This window comes from Schistocerca gregaria, chromosome 6 (assembly GCF_023897955.1).
Source record: "Schistocerca gregaria isolate iqSchGreg1 chromosome 6, iqSchGreg1.2, whole genome shotgun sequence".
Lineage (NCBI taxonomy): Eukaryota > Metazoa > Arthropoda > Insecta > Orthoptera > Acrididae > Schistocerca > Schistocerca gregaria.
Window position 1 is genome coordinate 198,848,969 of NC_064925.1, and position 24,666 is coordinate 198,873,634.

Sequence of the window (24,666 nt, forward strand, 5' to 3'; positions counted from 1 at the left end):
GGAAATAGTCAAAATTACAGATCACATCAGATCATTCCCCATTAAGGAAAATATTTATGATGGTCACACTATGCACTACCTTGACTGTGAACTATACGTGGAAAAAATGCACAAATATTTTATTGCCAAACATCCTAAATTGCCAGTGAAATATGAGTAATATAATAATATTTTTCGTGAAAACTTTTCACTTGCTTTTGGAAGACCTAAAGTAGACACTTGCTGCTTCTGCAAAGAGTTGACGTTAAAGATTAAGTCAGAAACACTCAATGAGATATCAAAACGAGCAACAGTAATAGAGAAGATTGTCCAAATCCGAGCAATTAAAAAGTTTTATGATATTTTACTAGATGGGAAAAGACATTTGGAGACTAATCCTAGAACTACAGTTTTATGTTTCGACTACATGCAAGATGTTCAACTTCCTCGCGTCCCGGTGCAAGAGCTGTTCTACTTGCGCCAGTTGACTGTTGCAGTGTTTTGTATACATAATCTACATACAAGGTTATCTGTTTTTTATTTCTGTCACGAAGGGAATGCGAAGAAAGGACCCAATGAAGTTTGTACTTCTCTATTAAGTTACATCAATGGATATATAGCCCAATATGTGAAAAACTTATTTCTGTTTTCCGATAACTGCCAGGGACAGAACAAACACAACGCAGTAATTGACCTTAGCGCTTGTGGAGTTGGACCGATTTGAAAAGATTGAATATTTCTACCCTACCAGCGGTCATTCATTCCTGCCATGTGATAGGGTATTTGGAGTAACTAAGAGACCTCTCAAGCATGTAGAGAGAATGAACACTATTCATGAAATAATAAGCCTTATAGTAACTGCAAACTTTAATTTCATTGTGCATTTGGTGGATGGAGATGAAATAGTAGACTTCAAGTTGGTTAATTAGTTGGTTGCGTGTTCCATTGATCAATCGCACGATATGGTAGCCGTTATGATGTGGAATCAAGGTTTTTTAATACATATATATTACAATGTAGAGTTAAAGATTAATATTTCTATTATTTACCCCATTCGCTTAAATGGCACAAAATGCATATACAATGCTTATAGATTTATTTATTCCTATTCAAGGATTCATCTATGGAATAAAGGGAATTAACAACGAGATATGATTTCAATTTATTTTTGAAGCTGTTACTGCTGTCTGTCAGACATTTTACTTCATCTGGTAATTTGTCGAAAATTTATTTAGCGGCATGTTTTACCCCTTCTGTGCCAAAGATTTTTTGAGTAAAGAATAGTGTAAGTCTTTCTTTTTTCTAGTACTATAATCATGAATGTTACTTGTTTATAAAATGGTCCATGCTGTTGAGACTAAATTTCATTGGTGAGTAAATGTACTGTGAGGCTGTTGTAAGAATTCCCAATCTTTTAAAAAGATGCCTGCCAGATGTGCGACTATGAACCCCACACTTTATTCTAACCACTTTCTATAGAGCAGTGAATACTTTTTATCTAAATGTTGAGTTAACCCAAAATATTTTTCTGTATGACATCAGAGAGTGAAAGTGTGCAAATTATGTTAGCTTACTAATTTCTATATCCCCAAAATTTGCAATTATTCTGTTCGCAAACGTTGCTGAACGTAGTCGCTTCAGAAGATCCAAAATATGAATTAAGATTCTCATCTATATGTACACCCAAGAATTAAGTATTCTCTACTCTGTCTACTGTCTTCTGTTGTTGTGTTATATTTATTGAAGGAACTGTAATTTTTGCTGCAGAAATTAGATGTACTGTGTTTTTCCAAAGTTTAGAGCAAGCCTATTGGCAGAAAACCGATGAATGACTTTTCCAAAGACTTTATATGTATCATTTTCTCTTGGAGTTTCTTTTACTGGATGAATAGTGATGCTTGTATCATCAGCAAACGGTGTCAGTTCAGTTTCCTGTTTGAGATAGGAAAGGAGGTCGTTCACATATATCAAGAACGCAAGGGGACCCATGATTGTACCCTGTGGAACACCTAATGTAATTTCACCCCAGTTAAATGAAGTGACAAACTTACTTAAATCACTTAACCCATATAAGGAATCTTTTTACTTCCTTTTCTGTAGGTATGACTTAAACTACTCATATGTTAATCCATTTATTCTATAGAATTGTAATTTCTGTAACATAATGTCATGGTTCATACAGTCAAATGCATTAGACAGGTCACAGAAAATTCCTACTGGTGACTTTTCATATTCAAAGATTCTATTATATGGACAGAGAGATTGTGTATTGTAGTCTCAGAGCAACAGCATTTTTGAAATCCAAACAATGGTTTAATAAGTATCCCATTACTGTTGAGATGGCTAACCACTCTTGAGTGCACTACTTTCTCGAAGATTTTTGAAAATGCTTTAAGCAAGGATACTGGCCGATAATTATTGACATCTGTCGTGTCCCCGTTTTTGTAGAGAGGCCTGACAATGGCATATTTTAACCTATCTGGGAAAATACCTTGTGTTAGTGATGTACTACATATGTGACTCAGAACATCAGCTGTAATTGCTCCACATTGTTTTAATATTTTATTAGATATGTCATCTACTCTAACAGAACATTTATTTTTCAAAGATTTGATAATTTTACTTATTTCATAAGAGGTTGTTAGGTGAAACTTAATCTGAATATTTTTTTTTTCAAAACAGGCTCTTCCATGTACTGCCTGACTTTTTCTTTTGAAATGTTCTCACCAATTTTTTCTCCTACACTTAAGAAATGGTTGTTAAATACATTAGCTACCTGTGTACTGTTGGTTAGGATGCTCTCGTTCTCTTTAATAGTAATACTACCTACTCCAGTGGTTACTTTTCCTTTCTCCCTTCGAACAACACTCCACATTGATTTGATTTTATTGCAAGAGTTGTTAATATCTTCTCTAACATACACATTTCTTGATTACCTTACAACTTTTCTCAGTATGTTACAATAATTTTTATAGTGTAACACTACTTCTGGATCTTTACTAGTTCTTGGTGTCTCATACAGTTTTCTTTTTCTTTGTGAAGACCCTTTAATACATGTAGTAATCCAAGGTTTCTTTGAAAAGTGTATGGTATTACATTGAGTAATTTTCTTTGGGAAACAATGTTCAAAAAGGGATATCAATTTATGAAGGAATATGTTGCATTTATCATTAGCATTTTGCTCATTATATACATCTCCCCAATTAACATTACTTAAATTTCCTCTGTAGTGGTCTATAGATACTGGGTTGAGCGACCTCACATTTTACTTAATGGTTTACGAACCGTACACCCTGTTAGGTTTAGTAAGTTGTGCATCATGGTCTGACAATCCATTTACCACAGGGAAGGCATGTGTTTGTTTTACATCCTCTTTCTGTACAAATACATTACCTAATAGCGTGCTACAGTCCTGAGCTATATGGCAGGGAAATTTATCACTGATTCTAAGTTATAAGTTGTTAATAACATTTATAATTCAGTTTTCCTATCAGAACTACTTAGAAAGTTTACATTGAAATCACCACAGATTAATAACTTCTTCTTTTTATCTGACAGACAGCATACTAGGTAGTCAAACTTTTTTATGAACAGCTCCCAGTCTCCTAGTGTGCATGTGTACACTGTTGCTAATATCAATACCACATTATCTAGCTGCAGTTCACAAGCAGAAGCCTCAACTTGCTGATCAACACTAAATTTGCTTGCTTCTAGAGTTTTGCTTTTATACCATTGTTTTATAAAAATCGCAACTCCTTCTTTACCCATCCTGGATCTACAAGTGTAAGCTGCTAAATTACACGCAATTGTACTGACAGTATCTATGCCCACAGTTACATTGTGTGCAGACAGAGTATACCAATCTCATTTTCATTTTTGACATCATCTAAGCAGAATAATAGCTCATCTGCTTTATTTTTTATTCCCTGATATTTTGATGAAGTAAGTTGATAGTGCCCTTAGCTTTACCCCTAATTACTGTACGTGAAGTCTCTTTTATTCTACTTATCTTGATTGTCATCAGTCTGGACTTTGGCTTTAACCTAAAAAACCTGTCTGCCTGAACCCGTTAACCACAGGGATTACCCCTTGTGTGACTGTGAACCCCCTTACAGTTTCTGTTAATAGAGAAACTAACAGATTTTTCCCCATCCTATTCAGGTGCAGGCCATGTGTAATGTATCCCCACGTACCAATAGGATTTACTGGAACAACACTTATGTGACATTTTGCCGGTGTCTGGAGCATCCTGTTCATTTCACTGTTAACATGCCTTACAGCAGTGTTTATCCAGGGCTGATCATGGCGCTGAAATACCTCATTTGTATGCTCAGTTTCTGCTCCTATTTTACCCAGGTCACACGTAATACTGCATCTTGGATTCGCACCCACGCTGTTTCCTGCTCCCCAAACTATAATTACCTGATCTTCCTTCTCAAAGTCCCTGCATAGCTGACCTAAGTTTTCTGTCACTTGGCTAAGGCTACCACTTGGTTTCTCAAAACGTGTGACCTGGTAGCCAGCACCTAATTTCTCCTGAAGCTGCTGGCCCACATATCTCCCATGAAAGCTGCCTATAAGCAGAATTCTTCTTTTCCTATTCTGTTTTGATCCCGACCTTTCTTTTTTCTTTAAGCTAATATTCCGCTTCAACCTACTTTCAACTACATCTGGATGAGGCCCTTCCTCCACTTCAGATAGCAAGCAAACTGATTTACTGATTGAATTTCTGGAGTTTTTTCAAGTGTGTCCCTTTTTCGCCCTATGCTTGCTACCTTTTCCTAGTTCCCAGTCTCTTTGTCCTCCCTTAACCTGCATAATTCCAAGTTCGCGTTTTCTAGTTCAGCCTTAAAGGCAAAATTGTTTTTCTTTCTATTCTGTGATTTTTCTCTGCTTCCTACATAACCTACACTGTCATGGAAAACCCTCATTTTCTACCCTTATTTCCCCGCAGCTACATTCACCCCGATGAAACCATAACTTACAGTATACACAGAACACTCCCTCCTTAAAATGTCTACGGCAACCACCACGTTTTCAAACATGGTTTCATAGACAAAGTTAACACAAAAGCAGAGAATAAGTTGGCACAAGACCACAGTAGTTTCGTAATCTGCAGCCTACTAATCCGTAACTTTTAAACTTACTTCCGAAAGTTTTAATTGCCTAAACTTTGTATGACCGACATGAATTAATTTGACTTTGAAGCGATAACTCTAGTCAAAAACGAAAATCTATACTCGCGTGAAATCTACACCTAAACTACACTAAACAAAACTAGCTACTATCTGCGTTACACGAACTACTTCCTTTTCGATCTAAGTACTCTCAGAAAAGCGAAACCTTCAATACATAGCCTAGACAAGAAGTATATACACTAGTCTAAAACGTAATATTAACTAAATTAACTCTTATTTCAATATTAATCACTTAACATAGCGAGAGCTTCGTATGCGCGCGTCTGCCTAGCTCCAGAGATGCAAGGAAGCCGTCAATTTATAAGAAGACTTGCCATTTCTACTGAAACATCGAAACGAGATATTCAAAGGGCTGACAAGGTACCACTAAATATTTCAAAGTTTCATCATTTCTGTTATAAATCTCAATGCCAGGAGTTATGGAAGCAACGGAATTCATTAATAGGCTTCAGACCAACAACTTCTCTTTGAAATTTGACTAAAGGGAGAAACCACAGCTGCCAGGTGAAAAGTGTTACAAGGATACTAAAGTACCTATTGAGCTGAAGAAAGTGGAAGACATTAAACAATGTGAACGATTTGTTCCTGTCAGTAAAAGTGTGTCGTTCTTCAGGAATGAAATGTTAACCTGGCCTACAGCAAATATGCAAGACACATTGGTGGACATCTCTACTGTAAACATTAAATACAATTTTGTTTTGTTACTTGCTTTTCGTTTAGTAAACAGTGTTAATTAGCGAAAACACTCAAATATATCCTATTACAGCTCTGCAATAAACATAAGAACAGTTTACTGCATTCTAAATTGATTTGGTTTTGTAGTATTTGAATTTTTTTATCGCCAAATGCTTTGATTGCAGAAACAAACCTAAATCCACAGCATAAAAACTTTTTGCGATGTAAATGGGTTAGCATGTAGGTGTGTTACAATGAACTTGTTGAGTGTTAATCTTCAGCTTAAGTTTCACTTGATTTTAATAATCTATATAGTACATATATCGTTTATCTCGCTTTCCTGAAAAGTAGGTAAATGTGACTTAGGTTGCTTTTGCAATTATCGATTCAATTATACAAATGCAACTTTTAATTGTGGAAAGTGTAAATAACTTACAAAACTGTTTGACACAGCACTTCATCATTTGCAACGTAATGCTATTAAACTTCGGGAATTTGTGAGTGTTACCTTTGAAATGTTGAAACAGGTGGAGGACATTCCTTATTAAGAGCACAAGTTTCTCTCTTGCGCAAATCATTTTGGGAAGGCCTAGAACACGTTGGAATGTACCTAGTTCATGGAGAACTTCAACGTCAAAACCTACAAAAACGTCGAACGTGTGCTTGCTTTCGTGAGATGTGGTCGACTTTTAGCAATAAGGACGATGAGTGATCTGTTAAACATTTTCACCGTGTATCAAATTTTGACCTAAATTTTGCACGTGCGAAAGGTTTGAGCCAAAATGGTGCAGAAAACCTTACAACTGGAAATAATTCGTATATATTTTTGAAAGGATTGCCAGAGCCCTAGAAGGGTTCAGTAATGGGATCATAGGTGATGAATTCTTTATGTTTTAGTGCGATCTTGAGACAAAGGGCCGAAGCGAGGATTATCAGTCTGAGACATCTCCTTGACGGAAAAAAAGTTCGATTCAGCAAATCAGAAACCAAAACAAAGGGTTTTCTAAGCTATGCTGCCATAACTTCCATGCAATAATTTTTATTTTATCGTTATATGATTCCGATTTGGTAAATTCCCGAATGGTAACAGCCAATGAAGGTCACAGGAGTTCAGAAATATGGAATGAGATAATTTTTTTTCTTTTAAATAGTAACTGGCATGGGGCGATGCATGGCGGCACGGCTACCTGAGCGACAAGAGCCAAGAGCAGAGTACAGACCCGCTCGTCGCACTACAGGGTGTGCCCGGCGTTATCCCCTTCTGTAGCGAGGCGAATTGGGTGTCTAGGATGTGGGCAGTATCGAGACCAGCGTCTCTCAGGTCGTTTCAGTGCACTAGGGGGTTCAGATCTCCTACCGGATGACATCGCAAGCCTGCATTGTCTGCGTTGCTTCGGAGTATTTAAGTGTCCTCGCCCATGGGAGGTGGACAATACGGCATCCACGTAGACCACTTCCATCTAACAGCTTGGGTAATGCAGATGGTTGAACACTTGCCCGCCGAAGGCAAAGGTCCCGAGTTAGAGACTCGATCCTGCACAGAGTTTTAACCTGTCAGGAAGTTTAAGCCTCAGGCAGTTTCACGTCTATACGTTCCTGCGCATAGACTGAAAAGGTTGATGGACCGGTATGAAGTGTGCTGATGCAAAAGAATGCACTCCCAATTTGGCGGGATGACCCACCATAGAAGAAAAATTTATTGTAATGATTTGAAGGGAAAAGGAGCTGCAGAATCTAAAAACAAGATTGGCAGTTGTCTCTGTGTTCTCCCACAACTGGAGATATTCCTGCGCAGTGAGGATTCGCATATGGACATCATGAAAGATCTGGCATATTTCCCTTCTGGACCGCCAGAGCGAGCGTTAAGAATTCTTCACTTCTCGTCAGGCAGAGTGAAGGCTAACGCAAGAGTCAGTAGTCTTACTGTCACGGTAGTCCAAGCAAAGCCTGTTTGTTACCATTTGGGGGCAACAGTCAGTACTGTTTGTCGTTTCATGCCGGCACTGTTTCGGTTGTACCGCCACTTACAGCAGATGCATCAACCCTGCACTGCTAGCTGTCGGAGCACAGCCAGTCTTGCAGGTGTTAATGTATTCACAGCGCCGGCGCCGTAGTCTAAAGAATTTGACCCCTTCCAGCTCATGCTGTTGCCTTGTGACCATTCACAGCCTCGGCTTGAAGGTGTGATCTGTATCAAGGGCTCTCATCCCTGGTCGATATTGTGTGTAATAGTCAAGGGTAATGAGTTAATGCATGCTCTTACTCACAAGGTTTACAGGACTTTATAATTCGATAGATGATCCCATTCCTGCACGCAAATTCAGCCAACATCTCATTGCCCACGTTAAATTTTTCTTCAGCATTTGTGTCTTGCAATACTTTAGAAATCATCCAATAAATCACTTTATCACACCAAAATCTTTCTGTTATTTGCTAGTTGAAGTTCACCTTTGTTATCGGAGTCCTTTGCCAGACACAAGTGATCAGCTTGAGCAATAATAGGGCCATATTGTAATTTCCTCCATAAGTTGCCTGTTGCGTGATACGAGCTGCGGTAGTTAAAGGGGGTGTTGCGTGCATTATTCTTTTATTGAATTTGGCTAACATGTCCACCTCTCGACCACAGAATCTCGCAAAATGGAAGCAGCAAAAAACAAAAAAATTCCAAAAATTAAAATTATCGGTGCTGATTTGCTTATTTCACAGTACACTTATTGTGCATCAGGAATTTATTACGCCAAGACAAATTGTGCCAACTAAGTGCTTAACGAAGATGGACTTGAAAGGTTCAGGAACATGCTCAGACGAGATATATGCTCCATTATGCCAATGCGTCATATCACATGACTACTTCCATTACGGAATTTCTGATCCAAAAGCCACTCTTGTTGTTCTAGAGCCCCCTACTCTCTTGATCTGCGATGTCCAAATGGTTCAAATGGCTCTGAGCGCTATGGGACTTAACGTCTGAGGTCATCAGTCCCCTAGAGCTTAGTACTACTTAAACCTAACTAACCTAAGGACATCACACACATCCATGCCCGATGCAGGATTCGAACCTGCGACCGTAGCGGTCGCAGGGTTCCAGACTGTAGCGCCTAGAACCGCTCGGTCACTCCGACCGGCTGCGATGTCCATTTGGGACACTTGAGAACATTAAAAGAAATGATACCGACATTTTGAAGGTCCTAACAGTTGAAGACTTTCACCATTACTGCTGAGACTGGGAACAATGAGAGTAGTAGGGCAAACAGAGTTCTGGCACACTTTTGATATTATATTGATTTCAAATTAATTATGCAAATTAATTAATTAATTAATTACCACCAAACCTTGATGACATTATGGGTTTTCCCCAGCTGGCATATGGGTCCCTTCCCCAACTACCGCTCACCTGTACCTTCCCTCTCCCCCACGTATGGAAATGATGGGAAATTCAAATTTTGGCAAGAATTTCAATAAATTTCAGGACATTCAAATTTCTTGGGGGAATATTAAATTTTGTACGTTCATCTTGAGGTTCGGAGACAAACTAAACTATTTCGCAACATCCACCCCCACTGGAGAGCACTAGTGGCCCTCCCAATGTCTTCTCCCCCTCCTTTTCTGAGAGAGTTTCAGTCTGTGCTGCCCTGCTGGACAGGGTGGACGTAAGTCTTTATTTTGTATGTGGTGCAGAATGTTATTCATTTAAACAGTTTGAGTTGGGTAGGGGTAGCTGTTATTGACCATACACTAGACACTAGCTCCATCCCTTGTCGTCAATAACTGCTGGATTTAGAGTGGATATTTTCACTATTTGTCTAACACTAGAGAATTCCTACAGCCAATCTAGTCAATAGGCCTACATGAAAAGTACAGGGGAGTAACCTCCTGTCGATTCACAAGTGAATAGTTGCTGGGAGGGACATAAAGAAGGGTAATGTCTTAGTAAGCCTGAAACACCCTGCTCCTAGATACAGGACTTCTGTAGCAACATAATTTTTTGAAATGAAACAAAGTTATACCTACTTACATGTCACAAGTCACATCACAGTCAGCAGGAAAACGGTATATATGTTGTACGGTACTTTTTATGAATGTAGTGCTAATTATCTTACCAGAACATGGCATCTCAAGATGAAGAAAGCAACTGACCAGTCACCTCCGTCTAGTACAACATCTTCTACTGAGTGTATTGCATATCTGAAGAGCCGGCCAGCCAAAAACTGCCATTTGTGATGGCCATACGCTTCTCCTTCCAGTCGTCTGACATCCTCATGACCACTCCTACCGCTGACTGTGGCACAATGCAAAGTGACTGGGTTAACTGCAGTTCCAGCCCTGACACTCCTCAATTTAAAAAATCTGAAATGGGGATGCGAAATGTAGATTCCTCCCTTTTATACAAGTTACTTTCAAAGGTGAAGTAAGTGATCATGTACGCGGTTTCAAATGGTTAAGTATTGTTACTTGGCCGGCCGCGGTGGCTGAGAGGTTCTAGGTGCTTCAGTCCGGAACAGCGCGATTGCTACAGTCGCTGGTTCGATTCTTGCCTCGGGCATGGATGTGTGTGTTGTCCTTTGGTTAATTAGGTTTAAGTTGTTCTAAGTTGTAGGGGACTGATGACCACAGATGTTAAGTCCCATAGTGCTCAGAGCCATTTGAACCATTTTTATCGTTAGTTGTTGTAAAAAACAGTATGCCATAAGCTACTTTTCCTCTAGGTATTCACACATCAGCTAAAAAAATCTATTCTTACAAGATGAATATTGGCCATGCCCTGCAACACAGGGCTAGAAAATAAACTCATATTTGGCTCATGACGGAGTGCTAAGAGCAGGCTCTACATCCGTCACAGGATGCGTCCTCACTTTCGAACAGTCTTAAAGTAGACAAATGTCTAATCACATATAAAGGCTCTTAAGATTTCAGCACAGAGAAGTTGTAAGTATAAGGTTTATGCTATGTACCACTTTTTGAATTCTATAGTTGAACTGATTTATTGCGATGATCATCTCTCCTTGTGTAGCTGGGAGACTGAAATTCCATTAAAAGTTCTCGCAAACAACATCTGATTACCGGTCAAACTCGTAAATCATATCCATAGTACTCTCGCCATCGCTTCTACCCCCCCAGAGGCATGTTCTTGATATCAAACTGATATGCGAATTAGTAAAACAATCCCTTTGAATGAGGTGTAATTTTTTTTCTGCAGCCGGATTGTACTCAGCAGGTAAGCATTACAGACGCTTCTGTCCCTGCAGGCTTCCCACAGGCCAGGTAGTCACCTCGTCTGACAACAACCATAGTCAAATAGCTGAAGACGTCCAGTGCTAATTGTGTTCCGTCTCTCAGTTGTCGTGCCAAGCTCGTGGAAGTAAACCACTTAGAATTCTATTGTAATGCTCCTGAACTAATCCTGCTGAGACCTGTCGGCCTATGGGCGGTGGAGGATGATATTTCATTCTCTTCACCACCCCCACGACGTCTGCGTCACCGGATCCCATGTGAACAGCTGCAACCGGATCATGGCCCTTCAACTGCACTTCAGGGCACTTGGCCGACAACCCACTGCCTTCCATGTCGGACAGCTGTTAACGATTCCAGACACGAAAAAGTTGTCGTACCCTCTGAAGAACTGGGCGCTTAAATGATACTGGGCAAATACAACGATGATGAACAATAAGCTTCATATCATTCCTCCTGAACCGAAACATTCTGTAATGTGTTTTCGAATCATCCAGGAAAGGCTGACGCGTAGAGCAAGAACAAAATACCTGTCTGTTGAACGTCGCATCCTTAACGTGTACGAGTCTGCAAACCTAAGTTTCCCTCACGCCACAGCCCTACAGAAACGTTCGTATGGCTTCTGTGAAATTAGGGCCGTTTGGATAGCGCCTACCGTCGGGTAGACTGTTTGCCTGGTGGAAATCTTTCGCGTTGACGGCACTTCAGCGACTTGCGTGTCGATGGGGATGAAACGATGATGATAAGGTCAACAAAACACCCAGTCCGTGAGCGGATAAAATCTCCGATCCAGCCGGGAATCGAACCTAAGCCGTTATGTATGACATTCTGACCACTCAGCTTTCAGGGGCGGACTGTGAAATTAGTGGGCGGATGCATCGAGTTAGGGAATTGAAATGGGAACCCTTGGAGGGACGCTGTTGTTCTTTCCAAGGATTCTACTGCATCCAACACACATTTTGCATTAGTACCAGAAATATATGATACAAGATATTAACGCTCGTAAGCAGGCATATAGGTGGACTTTCTCCCTCGCTCTATTTGCGGTTATAGTTGTACAGTTGTACTGGGTACCCTCCACACACACCTTGCGGTGGCCTGCGAGGTAAGTATACAGATGTAAATGTAAATTTAGTCTACCTATTAACACGTCAGTCCATCCATTTGTAGGTACACAGTACGCACGCCAAAATGTTATTATCAAGAAAGAAAATACGGAACGTCTGGAGCTGATTATCTCGCCGCAGAAACCTTCTTATTAGCCAATAATTTTCTCACTGTAAAGGTGTGTCAAAAGTTGTAATATGTTTCCCACAATGCTTAGAAGAAACGGTACAGAGCTCACCTCTCAACTCCCCTTTCGTCATCGTATCGATTAGCTGCCGCATCCTCAAACGTTTTCCAGTCTACGATACATAGTATTTGATTTTGACGAGTAAGAGATCTCCCCCCATCAAGTTACAGACCTCTACTAATTCTCTCGAAATCCCATCACGTTCTGGCAGAATTGTTCCATTACTTATAAGGCTGACAGGTAGAGAGCTATGACAGCGAGAAAGGATCACACTGATGTGCAAGAGGAAATTCACAGCCATGCCGAGTATACATGGAATGTGCAAAGGATTTCAGAAGTATAGCACGTACAATCAATTGATATCGGATGTAAGTCTACAATCTCCTTTATCGTGTCCTATGATTACCTCCCCAGAAATATGACAATATAATGGTGTCAGAGTCTTCTTTGTCTCTCTCTCCTTGTTATTTTTGTAACAGCAAACAGAGTAAAACTACGAAATATATAAACTTTGCTAAAGTTACGTAATTGGATTTTACCAAGTCTCTCTCTTCAAATATATCGGGAAACATATACCGTCTACATGTTAACATTGCCATATGTGGTGATCCAATGAAATACACATATATTGGTCCACTGGACCTGGCGACCAGTGATGGAATTTCCTTTCGTGGACCTACGTGAGGTTTTGTCGCCCTTACTGGAGGAAGATCGTATCGAATATCAGTCACATTGAGAGGGTTCTCGTGTTGTTTATTCATAAGCAGTTTGATACGTAGTTTTTTTGTCGTAACACATGGTAGCTGTGTAAGACTGCAGCTGTGTACAGAGCCATACATTTCATTCTTCTACCATGACTTGAAGGTCTGTGTCAGGTGCTAAACCAACATTAACACGTTTCGAAACATTGGCTTTCACAGGAAGCAGGACGAACATGGTGTAAACAATGGTGCTTCCACAACACATAGGAATGTTGAAATAAAAGACAGAGGCGGTGTTTCTTATTGACAATATTGTGGAAGATCTCGCAACATACGGAAACTGCAAGAGTTTGTGACATTGTGGAGCGTTTCCAAGCAGCTGTCCTCTACATTTAATCTCATCTTCCACAGTGACTGAGGAGCAGATGTCCTGGTGTTCCGTTTCTACGAGACCAAGAACATTGATTCTTCAGATTAAAGCCGTTTACGTGAATACTCTTTCGGTGCTGGCCATCGCTGGAAGATGTTGCTTCCACCGAGACTCTCGCCATCTCAAACCAATGGTGGCAGCACTGTAGCATTGGACACCACTAATGTGGTATAATGTGCTGTAATAAACACCACAGTTGATAGTGCGATCTATTTTAGCACTTCTACCACTTTTTCCGTAATTTCAACGTGAACCATTGACGTGGCAGCGTGCTTTCCAGTTTCTGTATCATCGCTAAACCATCCATCCACTACTTTGCGGGTACTATATACTGGACAGAGAATGTAGATACATGACTGTGTGGGACATCCATTCACGGTTAAAATTCGGACATATTCACCAATGTATATCACCCAACGTCCTATACCGACGCAGGTAGGTTATTTACATATTTTTAACACTTCGATAATTCTGCGGAATTGACGATTACAATTGATCAGCTTCCCCTATGCGGATAGTACTCACAGAGTATTCTGGCATTCATAGGATGAAGCTGGAGATTAAGGATCTCCCCTCATTGTCTTTGACCAACACTCCCTGCAGCACCGTCGCCGATTTCATTAGCAACTGACCAGAAGTCTCATTAAGGAATAGAGCGAGCTGAGTCCAGAACTGCTGTTCAGCGGAGTATGTTCCACGAAGATTTTACCCACACCACTCATTAAAAGAGCAAGATCTCGTCATATGCGTGCATGCTAGCGAGCTTAGCACCCTGTATCGGTGTACAGCAGACATGAAAGTGCTGTAGTGATGCAACACACAGTTATGAAGAAACTTGTGGTTTATGCATGATGGAGCTACAGACAGATGGAGTTTGAAGGATTTTACTTAAATCGACTGTGTTATCAATTGTCCAGTATTGTTCTAGTGTCTGGGATCAGTACCAAGTAGGTATTGACAAGAGAGGCTCCTAAGGCTACAAGGTGCTGCAATTAAAAACGCTATAATGTTAAAGCCATATGATTCTCGAAAAATTAGTCATGCGGAGTTCAATTCTCTTAATACTCTAATGCAGGACATTTATGTCCTGCATTGGACATTTATGTCCTATACCTGATATCCATCTATCCAGCAAGTTTTCTGTCCCACTCACTATGGTGACAGACCTGAAGACAATAAAACTACTTCCCTCTACATCAACAAAACACATAGATTCTCTGTGAAACATCCACATTACACACTCTGGAAGTGAATATCGCCCACAGCTCACATCTCATTTTGGTATCAAAGTAAATGACTATCTAGCCTATATCTAGGCTATGGGAAGCCGACAGAGATGTCACAGAAGGGTCTGTAATGGTTATGTAGTGAGTGTAATCCGACTGCAGGAAAAAATTACACACTATGCAAAGAGACTCTCATGATCATTTTAATTAATTAGCCTGTCTACATGATATCATCGACACTCCGCTGGTGGATGGACGAGAGGATGAGAACAACAAGGACATGATTCAACGGTTATAGCAGTAATCAGTTGTTTTTCCGTTGCACTGAGATCTTTTAATGGAACTTCAATCTCTCAGTTACGTAGTGAGAAATTATCATTGTAATAAAATCAACTATGTTATAAAATATGAACTGTTTGATAGTACAGATATGATATTTACAACTTTCTGTGCTGTTAACTTGGGAGATTTCGTATGTGATGAGAGATTTGTCTACTTCAAAAGTGAGAAGGCATCCGGCAACTGAGGTAGAACATGCACTTAGCACTCCATCAAGAGGGAAAAATGAGTTTAATATTCTAGTCCTGTGATGCAGAACGTGTCAAATACTAAGCTGATAAGAACAGACTTTTTTACCTGATGGGAGAATACTTAGAGGAAATATAGTCTATATCATATTATTGTAACAGGATTTTATAACAATGATACTTCAGAAATTTGAAAATGCGTGTATGGTCAGCTCTACTGTCTTCAAAAATAACTCAAAGTGACAAATCTACATTCCGCAACCCACCTTCGGATTTTTTAAACTGAGGAGTCTGTGTCAGGGATTGAACTGCAAGTAGTCCAAGACGCGCATCACTGTGCCACAGAAAGCTGTGGAAGTGGTCACGAGGGTGTCAGGCGACCTTACGCCGAGGCTTATGTCCTTCACAAGTGGCAGTTTCACAGCTGAGTGGCTCTTCAGGTACACAGTACGCTTGGTAGATGGCGTTGGGCTAAACTGAAGGTGACTGGTCAACTTTTTTCCCATCTTCATAACATAATGTTCACTACATTCGTTAAAGTACCATATGATATATTTACTATGTTCCTGTTGAATAAGATCCGACTTGTGATTCGTAAATAGGTATAAGTGTGTTTTAATGATAAATGATATTGCTACAGGAGTCTTGTACATAGCGGCAGGGTGTTGCAGGGACACTGGGACAGTATGCCGCTGTTCTAAGATGTTACCCATCTTTATGTTCCCTCCAGTAGCTACTGACTTGTAGATAAACAGGAGGTCACTCCCCTGTACTACAGTGATAGCTTGCTGTCCTGTTATTATTACCCAACCTTCCCAAGTAAGGCTGTTGGTTAGACTGGCAGGAGCTACTCTCTAGTGCTTGACTAATAGCGAAAATGTCCGCTCCAAAGCCAACAGTTATCGACGAAACTATATGGAGCTTATGTCTAGTGTGTGATAAATGGTAGCTACCTGTACCCAACTCAAATTGTTTAAATAAACAAAATTCCACTCTGCGTACAAAATAAAGGCTTACACCGGTCCTACCCAGCAGCTCAGCACAGACACTCCCTCAGAAGTGGAGGAGAAGAAGGGAGTGCAGAGGGCCAATAGCGCCCTCTGGTGATGATGTTGTGAACTAGGTCATTTTATCTCTGAACCTCAAGGTGAGCACACAATATTTGATATTCCCACAAATAAATTTCAATTCCAACAATTTTTTGAATTTCTCGCCCGAAATTGAACTTCCTGCCATTTCCTGAGGTTGGGGGAGGGGGAAGGGTTGGTCAGGGGGGAAGGACCTATATGCCAGGTGGGAAAACCCCATTACGCCATCAGGGGTTGGGCTAATTACCTGAGCATTTAATTAATTTGCATAAATCATTTGATTTCCATTTGATATCAGAAGTGCACCAGAACGCAGTTTTCCCTACTACTAATGACTCTGACATTGTATAGCTGCCAAAGAGAACTACCTTGAAGAGGACGATGTTGTTGTTTGGCAAAAGTAAATGCTTTGGTAGATAAAAAATCAATCTTACACTTTGCACACACACCTAATATAACGGTGTAGAGAGTGTGCAAAGTTGTTTATGATATCATGAACACAAATCCATTGCTATAGTTCAGGGACAATTGAGGGCCAAATGTCATACGCCATTATCTCAAAGTCGAACTGATACTAACGAAATCATCATTTCATCGAATCTGGCTGCGTATCACATAGAACGTCGCGTCAGGGTCGACCAACAGTCTCTGACGCAGCATTCGGCATGTTCGGCAGTCTTACATTCATAGTCCGGATAAATCCACGAGATGTACCAGCTTAGTGTTGAATATGCCTAGTGTTGCAGTGTAGAAGGTATTACTGAAACGCCTGTCATTCATACCCTACAGATTGCAAGTGTTGCAAGCTTTAAGAGAAAGAGACAAAGAAAAACGAGCTGAATTCTGTGTAGAAATTTTAGCAAAACGCAGACTGAAGATAATTTTTTAGTAAAATTGTGTTCAGTGACAAAGCCACCTTACACACCTGCGATAAAGGGAATCGGCTTAATGTTCGGATATGGGGCGAGCGGAGATCACGTCAAGTATTAGAACATATACAGGACTCGGCTAAAGTAAACATATTTTTGCGCTGAAAGCTGTAACAAGATAACGTTCAAGCTGGCCATGCTTGAACATTATCTAATGACACGATTACAACAGGATGTTGGCACAGAATTTATTTTAAAGCAAGATGGCGCACCACTACATCATCTTCGTGAAATTGTCGCGTATCTCCATAGAGATGCACCGACCTGGATTGGACGTGGTGGAAAAATATAATGACCACCAAGATCACCTGATTTAAACCCAATGCACTTTTTTGTGTGGTTAGATTAAGGACGGAGTGTTTGTTTCTCCACTTTCAGGAAACTTCGACGAACTGCGAGAACGGATAACAAAAGCAGTTGCCACGATACATGAAGACTTGCTTCATAGAATCGGAAGAGAATTGTTTACCGATGGGACATTTGTTGTGTTACTGAAAATAGCCCCACTGAATACTTGTCAATGAAACCTGAAGATATATTAGATTCAGTGCTATATCAAACATTTCTGTAAGTTATTTACGTTTTCCACAATTAGTTTATAAACATTCTGTAGTTGCTTCACAAGATAGAACGAAATCCAACAAGTACTTTGTCGTAGAAGTGGAGAGACCCAAAGACAAGGTAAATTATGGCTTCCTCCGATAAAATTTTGGGTAGTTGTATTTAAAATGTTCCAGCAGCAAAATAACATTTTCACACCTTCATTGTGCTAGGTTTAAAAACAAAAAATTAACACAATTACGAAATGAAAAAAATGTACAGTGTAACATCCGACTCTCGCCTCCACTTAAGAATTTGAATAGTTGGTGCGAATGCTGCACCTATAGCAAAGAAGGCTGAGTTTTCAGAGACCTGATGACAACTTTGCAGATGATAAACTCACGATACAGGGAACGGCTGCACACAGCGTGGGTGTAAAAGTGCAAACGTCACCCGTCTGTATTTTGTTTATTATAGAAAAATACTGTTACTTTTAACCTGATAAAATTTTGAACATTTTACCTTAGAAAATTAATAGTTTTCTTGACTTTCACATTTCGCTGTTAACATTATTATCCATAAAAAAACGATATTACGAAACATTTGTCATCAGATGTCGCATTAGATGGAACTTTTGTGCCCATCAGTCACAACCATTTTGCGTAATGAGTGACTTTTACCTGTATAATAATGATACGACTTGATGTATGACTGACATTTCTCCTTTTCTTACTATTCGTAAGTGTTTTATTCTACTTTTGTTTCTACGCCTTTTTTTGTAGGTTGTTTGAGTATCTGTATGGTATCCTATCAAAGTGATTGTCATCTCTGTAACGAAAGTCGTTATCTTTACCCGCTATTCGGAAGGACAACGATTCAAACACGCGTCTGGCCATCCAGATTTAGATTTTCTGTGATGTCCTTAAATCGCCCAAGGCATATGCCGGGATGAACCCTTTCAAAGGGCACTGCCAATTTTCTTCCCCATCCTTTACACAGTCCGAGCTTGTGCTCCGTCTCTAATGACCTCGATGATGACCGATCGTTACACCCCATTTTCCTTCTTTTTATTCGAAACCTTTGTGATATTCTACAATCGATGTACTTTATAGATGCCAAGCGTGGTGTTTACGTGTAATATCTTCTGCAGAGCAGATGTGGACAGTGTAGTGTGCAAGGCTTGCGGTGATCCATGTACTCGCTGCCCGCTGTTTTGCTACCAAGCAGCTGGCGCGTTGTTCCTTCGTCACGTAGCAGAACGCCCTCTCAACATGATTTAAGACAATTACACTTCATGATATCGACTTGTGCGTAATAGAATGAAGGGCGGGTGTAAAAACTAAAAAACTATAGATGAAGACCAAGATTTGAAGAAAGCAGATTTTCAAATGGATGTAAGTTACGCTAGTTATGCAGACATGAAGTGTGTTGCACGAGGTAGACTAAAAGCGAGAAGTATAGATCATCTGATGATATTTACTGAACAAAATAGGTCTTGACGTAGCACAAAATGACCCAGATTATTTCCTGACTGATTATTGAATTTAAATATAAGTTACTTTAAGATTTCTGGGACTTATTTTGATATTACTTGTTAAAGCCAATACGTATTACTTGAAAGTGTCATTTTTATTTCAGATAATCGAGAAGCAGAGAACTGTTACACGACAAAAGTGGACATTAATAAAGATCCCACTACCTGAAAAGAGTAAGAAACGCTGCTATACGTTTTCAGAGTTTCATTGTCGCAACAATAACAAAAAGCACCTTATACGGATAAGACATAATTCCAGTGGTCCTAGATACCAAATGTTTGATCATTGCAGCCGATATTTCTTAAATACAAGGCAGTGGTCTGTATGCACAACTACAGACAGATCCCGTCATATTAATGGTCTGCCGCGGTAGGCGAACTCTTGAATCCTTTCTTAACCGAAACTTGAGACCAGCAAAAGTCCTGGCTAGAGGGGCAAATGAACTGCATATCCCCTCTATCTTTTTTCTTCTTTCTGCTACTGCTATGCCTCGCCCAAATTCTCAGTAGGCAGAAAACGGCATAAATAAATAGCCTTCAGTCAGACTAGCATATTGGTTTCATCACCTGCTGAATCCTTGAGAACCTACAGTATGGTAGAGAAGTAACAACAAGAACTCCAGTGTAGAACCAGAACGACCAGTGTAGATGCCAGATATATCAAACAAGAGCACTTCGAACTATTAGCACAAAGACCATTTTAGCGATCGATGTCTGTTCGCTAGTACCCTCTTTTTTATGAAGCTACTTAGACGCAATGACAGTGTACAAATGACACTCTACCTGCATGCGTTTACCGTCCTGAGCCGAGGGAAACCTTCTTCTGATAGCAGAAGATAGTGCCCCTAGGGTAAGAGAATTAACGTACCCCTCTCGCTTAGTTCTCGCTTGACGAGGGCCTGTCTCGCCAGTCGCCAGCCCATCCCTCCCTCCCCTCCCCCGCACATTTTGACAGTTCAGTTCCCATCGAGCTTTCCATTTGTCGCTTTCCGAAACTTGTTCGTTCACTCTAGCTACATCAATTTATACTTGCAAAACCTGTTCTGCATTCATGTCGTGGAAGAAAGACTCACTTTTTAGTCCTTACTGCTACATTTATCTGCATTACATTGCGTTTTTATTTTTGTATTGACGTATGGTGACAGCGAAGTTAGGGAATTTCCATACAGAACCCTTGGCTGTCAGACCTGTAAACTATGATTAACAATATTGGCAGCTAATATTAGGGCTAGACCTGGCTTCAAGAAAGGAGGGTAAGAGAAATGAACGTTTAGTGGTTACGTTCACACGTTGAATCGCTTTTTCGCATTTCTCTAATCCGCATTTCCAACAGCGTGTTGACTGCTCACCGGATCAGAGTCCGTCAATATCATTTGACTATTGCCAAAACGCAGGTCACAGAGGAGGCGTCAAATTAAGCCACTAGCACCAGGCGACTAAACTCCTCGAAAGGCCAAATATACGATACAAAAATTCCATTTTCAGATTATAATTTTTAACCAATACACAGTAATAGCGAATAAAATTTTCGAAGATCACAAGGGGAGGAGATACACTTGCAAAAACTTCTGGAGACATGGGAAAGTACCAACTGGATTGCATCGTTGGCAAACAGAGATTCCAAAATCAGACCGTGGGTTGTAAGGCATACCAACGGAAAATATAGAATCAGATCACAATTTAGTAATAATGAATAGTAGGCTGAAAGTTAAGAGAATTGTCAGGATGAACCACAGTAGTAAGAAGTGTGAAGCTGCAGTGTTGCGAGATGATGATACGTAGTAGTAGTAGTAGTAGTAGTAGCAGCAGCAGCAGCAGCAGCTTTATTCATCCCTAGATCTCTTTTTACAAGGATATGATGATGATGAAAGTCCAATACTTCTTTACAGAGCGTAGGGGAACGACGCGGGAGACCCGCGCCGCCATACTGGGCAAGGTCCTAGTGGGGGTGGTTTGCCATTGCCTTCCTCCGACCGTAATGGGGATGAATGATGATGATGAAGACGACACAACACCACCCAGTCATCTCCAGGCAGGAAAAATCCCTGACACCACCGGGAATCGAACCCAGGAAGCGAGAACGCTACCGCGAGACCACGAGCTGCGGACTTACAAGGATATAGGATATGTCAAAGTATTTACAAATTTAGATCAATTTAAAATAAGCTAATTCGCACACTCATATATTTTCAGACTTCTAGTTAGAGACAATCATTAGATTTACTCCTCGTGTATAATACTTTTTTTACAAATAACGTATTAAATAATGCAATGCCACATTGTTCACTCATATCTCACTATCAGTCATTGCACACATTATACACACAATGTTTCATAACACTTTACTCACTACACATACACACACACACACACACACACACACACACACACACACACACACCTACACAAATACACACACACTGGTGGTCTCTTGGCCATTTTCTGTACCGCTACTTCCCATTAGCTACCCTGAAAAACTGAGTCAGCATCTCTCTATAATGACTGATATGTTGAGCTCAGAAAGAAGAAGTGTTAATATTGTGCCATGCGTAGCTTGGGGGTAAGAATTTCTAGAAACGAAAAAAAGAAGGAAAAAACCATGAAGTAAAGGTGTTATGTGGAATGTTGGATATTTTATAATCATTATTATTATTATTTATTTGTATAACATTTTTATCAAACCGCTACTCAGCTTTACCTAAGTAATCCTTCAATGTATAAAATATATTGCATAACAGTTACTTTTAACTGCTTTTTTAAAATAAGTGTATGTTTGCAATTTCTCTAATCTCTTTTGGTAATTTATTGTACAGTTTTATTCCTTGGTAGAAAATTCTGTTTTCTGTTTATGTTTATTTTTTCTTGGTAAATGTAATTTTAGTCTATCTCTTGTTGCATGGTCGTGAACAGAGCTGTTTGTACAGTAATTACCAATGTTATTGGTGACTTGTACAGGTGACTGGTAAATGGAACTGTTAAAATCCCCAGTGCTCTGAACAGATCTTTACAATGAGCTCGACAAGTCTTTTTTCCTTATTATTCCTAAGGCTCTTTACTGGAGTTTGAGAATTTTGTTCATATTATGTGCATTTGTACTCCGAAAAAGAATGCCATAGCTAAGTAATGAGTGTTAAAGTTCTGTGAGGTTGTAGATACTGCAATAGTGAATTCCACAATAACTAGTTTATTTGAACAGTGATGGATATTTCTAGAAATGGGCAGAGAAATATAGGTAAAAGGTATCAGCGATTATAAGTGGCGTAGCGGAAGGAATACTTGAAGTGACTGACGAAAGAAAGAGGTACAGAAAAGCTCAGGGAAAGAAAGGAATACAGCAAGACAGGATGTTCATAAATTGCAGTTACTAACTTCTATGACATGTAGAAGGGAGTTGGTAAACAATAAGTGGAATTGGTATCCAAGTGAGGAACCGTAACGTTTCTTGTTACAGCTTTCTGAAACCATTTTTACTAAGCATCGTTGGAGTTATAACGTCGGATCGTTTGATGTCGTTTGACGTCTCTTTCACCTGGTTTGAACCTCATTCGCGTTTCTGAGAGTGTTAGAGCAACATGACTGAGTACACGTTTGTGGAAAATACACAGACATGATCTTAGAGAATCGCGAAGGTCATGGTAATGGAAGAGCTGCTCGTAGCCTTTATCAAGATCATTCTCCGCAACATCCGACACCATCGGATATCCTTTTCGCCAGAATTACGCAACTGCTTCGAGAAAGGTTACCTTGAGCATCAGCAGGCGTAACTGTGACGCTTCATGAAGACACCACACATCCGAGCTGGAAGAGGCCGTACCGCATGACGTAGAAGAGAACCCGTGAACGTGTACATGAGAAAGTTCTTTGGCTGTTAATGCATGGAATTGTAGATCAAGTGACGTACTGGGTCGCGCCCAATCAATTACTTGTAAGAGTAGTTGCGTTACAAACATGTTTTCAAATGGTTATTGCAACGATACGTTTCCAGAAATGGCTGCCATTTCAATATATTAACTACTCGCCTCCCTTTACTTGTCCTAGAAGTTTGTAACGGGAATTACCGAACAGATTGCACAACTGACTTTGGAATTATATAAACTAGGATTACAGGGAAGCTAAGGCTAAATGACTGCAAGCAAAATGCGAAGAAATTGAAGAATTCAGGACACTGAAAAGCCAAAATGACCTTTCGTGAAATTAAAAGGAAACGTGTAAATAATAAGTGTGCTGTAGCAATGCCATTGTTACACGTAGAGGAGAGAGCGGTAAAGAGAAAAACATACAATGAAGGATACTACTAGGGGCAAGAACTGTACGCTGACGTGACCAAAGAAGAAGTGGAAGTCTATATGGAAGGTATAGCGGATTCATTGTTAAGGAGTCAGAGCTTCGGCAAGCTTTGGAAGATTATCCGGAGAGAGCAGAGAAAACATTACTTCAGAATTTTTTTAAATTTCTAGGGAAAACGCTTTACGGACACATATACAACAATTATTAGTGTGGGTATTGCATCGGTAGAGCAATATACCATTGTGAATCTTGTAATATTATTAAATTACCTTAGGCAGGTTGTCTGACAAGTGTTTCTACCTCATGCCACCTAAGATCTCAATGCTGCGCTGTTACCATGTAATTGCACATGTGTGAATAATATTTCACATAGCGGGTGTCTTTCATCAAACGATTTCTGTAATCTGCGATTTGTTCAGTCAGGTCAGAAAGCTCAGTTACTCCTTGTGGGAGAGACAGTAAAGTGTCAGCGACGACATTATTCTTACCTTGTACGTGTGTTATTTCAGAGTCGTAGTCTTGGAGAAATCCCATCGATGTAGCAATTGTAGGGTGCAGCAACTTCTGTGTTAACAGAAAGCTAAGTGATTAGCGACTGCAGTACACTTTCGTGTTGACCATTAATGTAATAATTAGATTTAATAAAAGCGAAAACGACCAATATAGATTAGAGCTCAGTAGTTGACTATCCATGTTCACATTCAGACAAAGTTTCCCTCTCTTTCTTTGTGAACAATAACTCTGCACTGGTCTTCAAACTCTTTTCCCACTTTCATCGACGAAAGTATTTACTGTATTCCCTGAAGTTTAACAGTATCGCCTACTTTTTTTTGCTCTCTCGCCAAAACGTATATAGTTTTCGAAATATCACGATAAGCCGTTTTCAGCTGTGACACTTTATTTGCTAAACTATTGTAATGCGTAGAAAAATTATTAAAATTTGAAGTTGGAGTCACTTATCCATTGCATTGTTTTTCTGTTCTGTTCTAAAGTTCTTAAAATCGTTAGGTAACTCTTGCAACACTACCA